Raw genomic sequence first — 11,685 nt, forward strand, 5'->3', positions numbered from 1 at the left:
GATCATTTCAACTTTTTTTAAATGTGGATAAATCAGTTTTATAGATTTGTGGAAATTAAATGGTTTTTATGTTTGCAAAGGTTGCTTGTTTCCCCATTACTCTTTATTACATTTATGGGACACAGTCATGAAACAAATCAAGGAAGCAGAAAACGAAGTTCTAAATGCTCCAGTTTTTGCTGATGACATCGTCGCTTGAGGAGAGACGGAAACGAAGGTTCAGAAGAGACTGGATTACCAGAATAAAAAATTTAAAGAATTGAAGTTGACTGTGAGTGGCAATAAAGTAGGACACCCACACCTTGTAACGTCATATTGGGAGGAAACGTGCGAATAGTTTCAGTCATCTGGGTGGCGTCAAATTAAGTGATGAAACTTCAAAGCTAGAGGTTTTAAACTGAGAATCAAAAGGATCCAGCTTCTTCCACCAAGAACGAAACGTAGTCTGGACAAGTGAGTCCCCCTAAGAGCTAAACAGACCATGCATATAAGCTATATCTTCTGCCAGTGTCATGACGCATAGTCGGGAGGTCTGTGTCACTAATAAGAAAGAAGACATTTAAATACAAGCATGTGAAAAGTTCCTTAGACAAAAAAAAACAAAAAAAAAAAAAAAAACGGGGGAGACAAAGTCAGGATCGAATATCTAAGGAGAGACCTGCAGACGATCTTGATTATGGAGGAAGCAATGAATTCTGCGAGACTGTAGTGGTTACATGTAAAGAGAAGCCACTCGAACTCCACGTCAGTCTCTGGAGATGGAAGTACCAGAAAAGAGACCGACTGGGTGGTGTACGAAGAGATGGGCAGACAAGGTTTATTACGAACTCAAGAGGAGCAGCGTAACTTGAGATGAACTGGAGAGAGTAAAACTATGCCAGGACAGATATCAATGGAGACGTATCGTTCACAAAGTTCCCATCAGGGTCGCTGGAAGAAAATGATGGTGACAATCAATCTTGCTAGTGTTACTGTTCAGCAATGTTGTATTTAATTTATGTGCACCCGTTCTTGCTTTGTTGAGTAACACTACAATATCGGATACGTATGTAAAGAATATCGAGATCACCGTCAGCTGTAAGTTCATCTCCAATTTATTTTATAAGCTATCGGTTTCGGCTACATAATACATCATCAGACTTTATATATTCGTCAGTGGCTGAATTTTCCAATGTATCCAGCCTCGATCTGTTGCCGTGTGCTAATGTCGTATGTGCATAAGCTGATGTGAAGACGAGTTATTTTCACACATCACATACATAGGTATTTCAAAGGAAAAATCAGCCACAGTCTAGTGAAAGGAGTCTGATGATGACGTATTATATCGCCGAGACTGGTCAAAGTTTATAAAAATGATTAGTTTAGCGATAGTTCCTGTTTATTAATTTTGTATTGACAAACGCTTTGCTTTGATTGTCTGAGAGGTTCTTTGAGAAACTGTGTCTATTGCAAACAAGGAATCGAAACAGAAGTTAACCTGACTGCGTGATTTCCAAGATAGTGTACTGATTCGCCTAATAAAGTAAACCAGATTCTACCTAATTTCCCTTCAAAAATCGTAACATTGTTTCATACTTCTTTACTTTTCTGACATGAAATTTGACAAAACATGAACTGATTCATGATCATACTGAAGTAAGTCCCTTGAAACCTGAAATGTAATGGTTTACAAGTTAGTTGCTCTTGAAAGCTACTAAAACGACGCGTCTCATTTACGGGAGGCAAACTAACTAGAGATGAAGTCTGTGTCCAACGAGTCCACATAATCTCTCTGCATTTTAAATTGTAATTGCGAAACTTTATCTAGTGAATGACAAAGATTAGGAAATGGATGATGAAGTGGTAAATTACCTTAATACTGATTCTTTTTAAAGTTGTATTGTCAAATTTAGAAAAGTCGCTTTACAAGAGTATTCTCCATTATCATCAAAAATTGCAAAGAAATGACAAACTCTGAAAATATTTTAAAGTTGTTAGTTCGACAGTGTCATGTCCAAAGAATTGTTATAGAATGTCAATGTTCATCGTAGAGTACAAAAGACTGCATTAATTGAGATAATGTTTCCTGAATTGTTGCTAATGTTACCTAATTGAGAAAAGGGGGAAAGTTATGTGTTGGATACTAAATTGTCATAACGGCGTGCAGGCAGCAGCTCGCATGCAGTTAAAGCAAAGAAAATTAACTGTTACCGTATTACGATGTCTTCATCAAATCAATCAAACAATCTTTCTCTCTCGCAGTAAAGATATCAAAAGACATATTACAAAATCAGGTTCCTCATTTAAGAATAGCTCAGTTCAACAGTAGCCGATGCATACCAATTGTCTCTACGGCCAGCATCGGTGAGGAACAGCCTACGCAGAGATGTTACTGGAAACGAACAATGTCGCAGATGACATTGAGCGCTGTGTGAGAAAGGAAAAGGAAGCGCTACTGCCGTCTGTGTATGCAAGATACAAGTGAACGTGATATCGATCAAATATCAACACCCCTTTGACAACCCCTATGTTGCGAACATAAACTAATCCAAAATTTCCGCGTGACAGGAAGTTACGATAAAAATATTTCTTGTATACAAATGAGTAGAGAAAAGTAGCTACAAAATTCCATAAAACATTGTTGCTTCAGTCTGTACAAAAGTATCTTTCTTGGGTAGAAGCATTTTGATTCATAAAATAGTGTATTTGCGAGTGTGAAAGTTATACGTTAAAATTTCATTGGTATTTCCCACCTCGAGGAAAAAAATTAAGTTACCTTCTGCCACATTATCTCATGTCTTCATCTTCTCTTACGTTTCTGTTCCTGTGCTTTAATTACCAAGGAGAAAAAGGATGTAAGAACAAACAGAGATAAAATTACTAGAAAAGTTATCACCTCAGGCAAACCATATTACTTTCCTTAACGTTAGTCTGTATGTCTCTACTAGAAAGCTTTCTTGCACAGAGAAAGAAAATAACGTACTACTGAAATACGTCACCAAAACATATTATTCCTTAATTGATTTACTGAAAATTACACACGGACTACAGTAGAAAAAAGAGCAAGGCTGTGGAAAAGAAATATCATATCTAAAGGAAAATGCCCTATACCTACAAACAATATTACTTCATTGTATTCAAAGTATTTAGTACAAATCAATCATCATAAGTTCCTTACAATCCCTAACTCAACTTCATATCTCTTATCATCATCATCACCAACATGTCGTAGTAGAGCTTCACACATTTTCTTGGCAAACTCTTTAATCATGGAACCCGCGTAATCATCATCACTGTCTCTATCAATGACGTACATATTTCAAGGTCATCATTTCTACTTAGTAAAAATATTCCATACGACTCTCAGCTCGTAGAGTAGACCTTGTCCTACTCTGCTACAACGTCCTTCATCGAATAGAAAATTACTTCTTTCACTCATCCATCAGCAATTCTAAACACGGCAAACACTATACATCTACGCAGATTCACATGATAAAGAAAGCTGTCGCTCTTTTCGTCTCTGCTAAATATTAGATATTATCTCTTCCCGTAGAGAAAACTTCATTAGTAGACAGCGTACCTGTCCGATGATGTCTTCAGCTAAAGTGGTAGCAGTAGAACGGTCGTTCTCTGCAGCAGTAAAGTACATATGTTAGTATGAATACCTAATGTTAAAAAGATAGTGCAAAATCTAACATTCTCTCATAGATGTAAGAAAAGGAAAATCCTGCAGAAGCTCTACTATACTATACTATACTGTTCACAAAACTGCAAGTAAAAACACTTTCTGATAAATCATGTCTGAAAGCAAGCAGTTCCTCTATAATTACAAAACTGAAACGCTTAAGAAGTAAATGTGGCAAAACATATATAAAACCCCCTGTCTTCCGCAATAAAATTTCCTCGCCTGACATGTCTGTAGAATCTTGTCTCAGTCAATACGTGCCTTAACGTTGGAGGTGTGGTGCAAGCTACTAGTTTTCTGGGTTCGCAACGTTTCTACGTGAACAGCTTGGGTGAGCAATCCGTAGAATACGAAAAAATCTGTTATACAAGAAAAATAACTTCTGATACTTACACCTACCCTTGTGAGATAGGCAATGCGTGCGAACTAATACCTGTAAACCTATGCGATATTTTTGTTGTTCGTTTTGGTCTCTGATGCCTGTTTTATGTTTTTGATGACAATGTCAATGATTACATGATGTCGTAAACATAGTTGCTTTGTAAAATGCGATCCTGTGGCAAACTTGTTTCTCTACACTAAATGAGGAGAAAGCAGTGCTGAATCGTTCGACAAAGAATTTAGGATTACCTCAAAAATATGTGTATGTCTATCCAATTCAGAATTTTTCGACTTTTCAAAGTGCGAATCCTAGAGCTAGATCGAAATTGTGGTCCATTGTTAGAAATTACTTTGTTTACATCACCTACCTCTCCCTAAGAAATTCTTAACAAAGACTGCAGATACTGTTATGGCTGTTGCTTTTCGTAAAGGTTAGAAGTTAACTCTACTGCAACGAAAATGTAAGAAAATTCTTGTTTTGTCGTTGCCCGTAGATATCAATTGCGACTATATGACGTAGTTTTATTGGAATGACATAAAAAATGGAAGCAAAGTGTGAGACTATGGCTGGTTTAGCTTTCTGAAAGAGTTTGCATTTAGCAAGAACACGATGAATACCTACTGTGTGAAGCCAAAAACTGAAGTTTCTTAATATCTTGTTCTTCTTCCGTCATGCAATGATCGAAATACACTACTGGCCATTAAAATTACTACACCAAGAAGAAATGCAGATGATAAATGGGTATTCATTGGACAAATACAGGGTGTTACAAAAAGGTAAGGCCAAACTTTCAGGAAACATTCCTCACACACAAAGAAAGAAAATATGTTATGTAGTAGTAGTAGTAGTAGAGGGGTTTTGGGGGCGCACGACAGCAAGGTCTTCAGCGCCCGTGCAGTATCATAGTGAGACGGGTGTCAAGAAAAAAAACCCTCAGAACATTGACATAAAGTGGAACATAAAACACGGGGAACAATCATTGAAAAAATGTGCTCACCAACACCGAAGCGTGGGATGAAGCAGGGCGTCAGCAGTAAAACATGGGCAACACAGGAAGAAAATGGTAGAGGGAGCTAAAACAATGTAGCAGATGGCCGTGGCTGGCTGACCGCAAGGAAAAAAGGGGAGGAGTCAGCCACTCTGCAACACACTAAAACCTCCAGCCTAAAAGTTTAGGCCAGAGTCCAGACACATTACAGAACTTAAAAACCCTAGACACACACGTCTCATCGTCAGCTAAAACACAAGGCAGATCCCCATCAACTTGTGCTTCTGCCCTTGCATCACGGTATAAAATGCAGTCTGTTAAAATGTGCCGGACAGAGATGTGCACATCACAAGCGTCACAAAACGGAGGATCCTCCCGCCGTAATAAATAGCTATGCGTCACAGGACAGTGCCCAATCCGCAGACGTGTGAGGGCCACCTCTTCCCGCCTGAGCAACCGGCAGGAGGAACGCCACGGCCGAGTGGTTGACTTTACCGACCGCAGTTTATTGGCCGACACCGCCAGCCATTCGTCCTCCCACAACTCCATGCACTTCCTGTGGAGTGCAGCGATGACTGACTGCAAGGGGATAGGACACTGGACCACATCCTGCTCTCTGCAGACCTCCTTGGCAGCCCGATCAGCCTGTTCATTGCCCCATATGCCGACATGACCAGGCACCCAGCAGAAGGATACCTCTTTACCCCGCTGTTGGAGCAAGTACAGTTGGCTATGTATCAGCTGGACCATCTCTTCAGTCGGGTACAGGTTCTGCAGCGATTGTAAGGCACTAAGAGAATCGGAGCAGAGAAGAAATCGATCGCCCCGAACACGATGCATCTGCTCCAGTGCCGTCAGGATCGCGTGGAGCTCCGCTGCGAAAACGGTATATTCAGCAGGGAGGCGAATCCGGGTAACATGGTCAGGGAACACCACAGAACAGCCAAGGAAATTCTCCTGTTTGGAGCCATCAGTTTAAACGACAGTGAAACCGTGATGCACATCTAAAATGTTAAAAAAAAGGGACTGGAATGTAAAATCTGGCGTGCCATCCTTCTTAAAACGAGTCAAATCTAAATTAAGTTTGGGTCTCCGGAGGAGCCAAGGTGGAGATCTGCTCCAACCGCGACGTAAAACACGAAGACCAGCCATAGACATTGCAGCGAGGCAATCCTGTGCGCGAATCCCATAGGGCTGCGTCGCACGTTGCCGGTTATGAAATAACCGTGCCAGAGGAGGCTGAGCAACGGTATGGTATGCAGGTGTGTATGGTGTGGACAAAGTTTTATACGCCTGGCGTACCGTAAGTAGCCGTCGCCGCATATGAAGTGGCGGTTCACCAGCCTCTGCACAGAGGCTTGGTATGGGGCTAGTTCGGAATGCCCCAGTGGCCAACCGCAGCCCTTCATGGTGGACAACGTCCAAAATCTTTAAGTACGAAGGCCTCGCAGACCCATACACCGTGCACCCATAATCGAGCCGAGATCGCACAAACGCCCTGTAAAACTGGAGCAGACAAGTCCTGTCAGCTCCCCATGTACTGTGGCTAAGACATTTTAAAATGCTTAAAGCCTGAAGCGACCGCCGTTTCAGGTCTTTAAGATGAGGTAACCACGTGAGCCTCGAGTCAAAAATGAGCCCCAGAAATCTCACCGTGTCTTTAAAAGAAAGAATAGTGTCCCTCAAGCGCAACTCAGGAAAGGTGAAAATCGAACGAGAACGGTTAAAAAGAACACATACAGACTTCTCGGTGGAAAACTTAAATCCACTCTTCAGCGCCCAGTCATCCAAACGCCTAATCGTAAGTTGCAACTGACGAGTTGTCGTTGCAAGGCTTGAAGAAGAGCAGAACAAAGAGAAATCATCCACAAACAAAGAACACTGGATAGGACTTTTCACCATGGACGTAATGCGATTAATAGCGATGGCAAACAGAGTCACACTTAAAATGCTACCCTGAGGGACACCATTCTCCTGCTCAAAGCGATCAGACAGGACGTCACCAATTCGGTATCTAAAATATCGTGGCGAGAGGAAAGACTGAATAAAAAGAGGAAGACAACCACGAAAACCCCATTCGTGAAGCTGCTCCAGGATGAGACGCCGCCAAGTGGTATCGTAGGCCTTCTCGATGTCGAAAAATACACCTATAAGGTGATGACGGCGTAGGAAAGCTTGTTGGATAGCCGCCTCCAGGAGGGCAAGGTTATCGAAGGTGGAACGAAACCTCCTGAACCCACACTGATAGCGACTAAGTAGTTGCCGGGATTCTAACATCCAGACAAGGCGGCGGTTGACCATCCGCTCCAAGGTCTTCCCTATGCAACTAGTGAGGGCAATACTACGGTAGCTACTTGGGCTCGAGCGGTCTTTCCCAGGTTTTAAAAAAGGGATTAAAACTGCCTCACGCCACGCGTCAGGAAAGTGACCCGACGCCCAAATGGCATTAAAAAGTGCGAGGAGGATTTCTTTGTTGCGCATTGTGAGGTGTCATAGCATACTGTAATGGATCCTGTCGTGACCAGGGGAAGTGTCACGAGCTCCAGACAATGCAGAATCCAGCTCCCACATAGAAAAAGGGCAGTTGTAAACTTCATGAGAGGTGGGCTGGAAGTTCAGACTACTCCTCTCAGCAACCGCTCTATGGCGCTGGAAACCTGGATCCTGACTGGTTGTGGCAGTAACTGTCGCAAAATATGCTGCCATAGTCTGGACAATGTCTCGCGGATCTGTGTGGAGAGTGCCGTTATTCATTACAGCAGCTATGGGGCACCTCCCTCCTCTGCCAGAAATTCTCCTAATGGTCTCCCACACAATGGAACTTTTGGTGGAACGATTAATGGTGTTCAGGAACTTTTCCCACGACCTCTTTTTGCTCTCACGAATAATGCGGCGACATCTCGCCCTCGCCACCCGAAAGGCTGCAAGATTCTCAGCAGTCGGCTGACACTTGAACCGCCGCAGAGCCGCACGCCTGGTCCTGATTGCAGAGCGGCAGTCGGCACTCCACCAAGGCACAGGTGGCCTTTTCCGGTGGCCTGTGGACTGTGGAATGGATGCCGCAGCGGCATGGTGGACCGTGTTGGTAACATGATCCACCCACACCTCAACATTCGCACAGTGTTCGAATTGGGCCAACCGGCTATAAAGTGTCCAGTCAGCTCCACTGAGTACCCATCGTGGTGGTCTCCTTTCGGGGCCCACGCCATCTGGCAGGTGAATCCAGATTGGGAAATGATCACTGCCGTGCAAGTCAGCGACCACTTCCCAGTGAGTACTAGCGGCAAGAGCTGGAGAGCAAAGCGAGAGATCAATGGCAGAGAACGACCCAGTCGCCGTGCAGAAATGAGTACTCTGTCCTCCATTGAGCAAGTAGGCACAGGATGACAGGAGAAGCCTCTCAATTGCTCTACCCCTGGGACAGGTAATTGCAGAGCCCCAAAGCACATTGTGGGCATTAAAATCACCACAAATAATGAATGGCTGGGGGAGCTGTGTAAGAAGGTCGGTGAGGGCCGCTTCATCAAGAGCATCATGTGGGGGCAAGTAAAGTGAACATACAGTCAATGGATGACGCACGTGCACGGACACAGCGACGGCCTGTAGAGTCGTCGTAAGTGAGAGAGGCGAGGAATGGTAGTCCGTCCTGACGAAAATACCTACGCCTCCTCTAGCTCTCTCTCCACGCAGGTCGTCCTTTTTGTGGAGTGTATAGCCTCGTATCTCAGGGGAGTATGATGGATGGAAATACGTCTCCTGGAGACAGAGACACAATGGTCGACCCTGAGAAAGTAGACGAAGTTCCTCCACATGCGTCCTGAACCCTTGCAAGTTCCACTGGAGTATGGGAGCCATCTATGTTGGGGGTAGCACCTTCATCCTGTCTCTCCGACGGGGTGGGGAGACCGCAGCAGGTGGAGGGGCAGGCGTGGGACGAGATGATTGCCCCACACATACATCGTACTCCATCAACTCTGGGGAAGAGTCAGATGAAGCCTCGCGTAAAACAACATCCGCATGGTCAGATGGTTTACCACGGGATTTGACCTGCTGTTGCTGCTGCACAGTAGCTTTCTGTGGCTTGGTGGACTTTGGGGGAGCGGATGTGGGAGTGGTAATTGGCGCACTGGGCTTGGGGACAACCTCAGCTGTTGGAGGCGCAAGGGGCTGGACCAAGTCCACCACTGTACTTTTGTCTGCCGTTCGAGTAGGGGCGACTGGCGCTGGAACACTGGCTGCGTTGCAAGTGCACTGACAGCTACAGGTGTTAGTGCCAACACTCACCACCTCAGTCTGCGTTGAGGTATCGACTTTTGGAGTAGGCTTCTGTACCAGGGATGCAAAAGATGTAGCAAATGTGGGAGGTTGCATCGACTTATAAATCTTCTTGGCCTCACCATAGGGGATACGCTTGGTTGTTTTTATTTCCTGGACCTTGCGTTCCCCTAAAAATATGCGGCAGTCCCTACTCCAGACAGGGTGGTTCCCAGAGAAATTAATACATTTAGCCGGAGACGAGCAACCAACTCCTTCATGAGCAGCCTGACCACAGTTTCCACAAGTCGCTTTGCCTTTACAGCCTAAGGTGGTATGCCCAAAACGCTGGCATTTGAAACAGCGCATTGGGGCCGGGAAATAAGGCCTCACACTAAGGCGAAGGAAGCCAGCTTTAACATGTTCAGGAAGTGTTGTGCTACTGAAGGTCAGAATAAAGGAGTCGGATTTGACAAGAGTGCCATCAACCCTCTTCATGATGTGTTGGACATCAACGATACCTTCTGGAGCCCACTAACGTTGCAGTTCTTCCTTGGGAATATCAGCTAGATCCCGGCATGTCACAACACCTTTGCTATAGTTCAAGGTGCTGTGCAGTTCGGTGTCTATGGCATACTCTCCAAGGCATTTAGCAGGTTGGAGGTTAGTTGCTTGCTGGGAAGTGGAAGTTTCCACTAGCAAGATCCCATTACGTAAGCGCTTCACCGATTTTAAGGAGCCACAGATTCCCTCCAATCCCTTTTGTATATAGAAGGGCGAAACCTTCTCGAAACTACCCTCTTTCCGTTTCACAATGAGAAACACATTCGGATTACCAGAATGGATTCTGTTACCTAAGACTGGACTTTTCAAAGAAGCGCCGGAGTCAGGGGGACTGACTGCACGGGCCCTCTTAAGAGACTGGGTGTTAGAACCTTCCAGCGGCCCACCCTTTCCGCTGGGAGGAAGAAAAGAGAATTTCGAAGGATCCATCTCGGTCCCACGAGCAGCTAGGGAACTAGAAGTCCACCTAGACAGAGCCCCGCGTGCCTAGGTAAGCCTTATACAACTGAGGTGCGGCAGGTTCCCCAGAGGTTGCCCGCTATCGACTGTTCCACCTCAACAGCCATGCATCTCATCAGCGCGCAGCACACCTTGAGATTGAGGTTTTTTTTATAGAGGTTGATTCCATCCTCGCGATCCGGGCGGTCAAGCCAAGATCCCCATTCCCTGAGACACACAACATTCCACCGCCGCGCCGCACGGTGGTCGTTGAAGTATGCTTAGAGGTTACGGTGACAGGGGACTGGCGGCGCTTACCAGTCCCCAGCTCAGGAACCCCGGGGTCGCCAAGCCCGTACCCAGCAAACGAATGCTGAGCCCCTGGGGGCAATATGTTATGTGGACATGTGTCCGGAAACGCTTACTTTCCATGTTAGAGCTCATTTTATTTCTTCTCTTCAAATCACATTAATCATGGAATGGAAACACACAGCCACAGAACGTACCAGCGTGACTTCAAACACTGTTTTACAGGAAATGTTCAAAATGTCCTCCGTTAGCGAGGATACATGCATCCACCCTCCGTCGCATGGAATTCCTCATGGGCTGATGCAGTCCTGGAGAATGGCGTATTGTATCACAGCCGTCCACAATACGAGCACGAAGAGTCTCTACATTTAGTACCGGGGTTGCGTAGACAAGAGCTTTCAAATGCCCCTATAAATGAAAGTCAAGAGGGTTGAGGTCAGGAGAGCGTGGAGGCCATGGAACTGGTCCGCCTCTACCAATCCAACGGTCACCTAATCTGTTGTTGAGAAGCGTACGAACACTTCGACTGAAATGTGCAGGAGCTCCATCGCGCATGAACCACATGTTGTGTCGCACTTGTAAAGGCACATGTTCTAGCAGCACAGGTACAGTATCACGTATGAAATCATGATAATGTGTTCCATTGAGCGCAGGTGGACGAAACTAAAATGAGCGCTAACATGGAAATTAAGCGTTTCCGGACACATGTCCACATAACATCTTTTCTTTATTTGTGTGTGGGGAATGTTTCCTGAAAGTTTGGCCGTACCTTTTTGTAACACCCTGAATATTATACTATATCTGACATGTGATTACATTTTCACGCAATTTAGTTGAATAGATCTTGAGGAATCAGTATCCATAACAACCACCTCTGGCCGTAATAACGGCCTTGATACGCCTGGGCATTGAGTCAAACAGAGTCTGGATGGCGTGTGCAGGTACAGCTGCCCATGCAGCTTCACCACGATACCACAGTTCATCAAGAGTAGTGACTGGCGTATTGTGACGAGCCAGTTGCTCGCCCACCATTGACCAGACGTTTTCAGTTGGTGAGAGATCTGGAGAATGTACTGGCCAGGGCAG

Source organism: Schistocerca americana, chromosome 1, assembly GCF_021461395.2.
Source record: "Schistocerca americana isolate TAMUIC-IGC-003095 chromosome 1, iqSchAmer2.1, whole genome shotgun sequence".
NCBI lineage: Eukaryota > Metazoa > Arthropoda > Insecta > Orthoptera > Acrididae > Schistocerca > Schistocerca americana.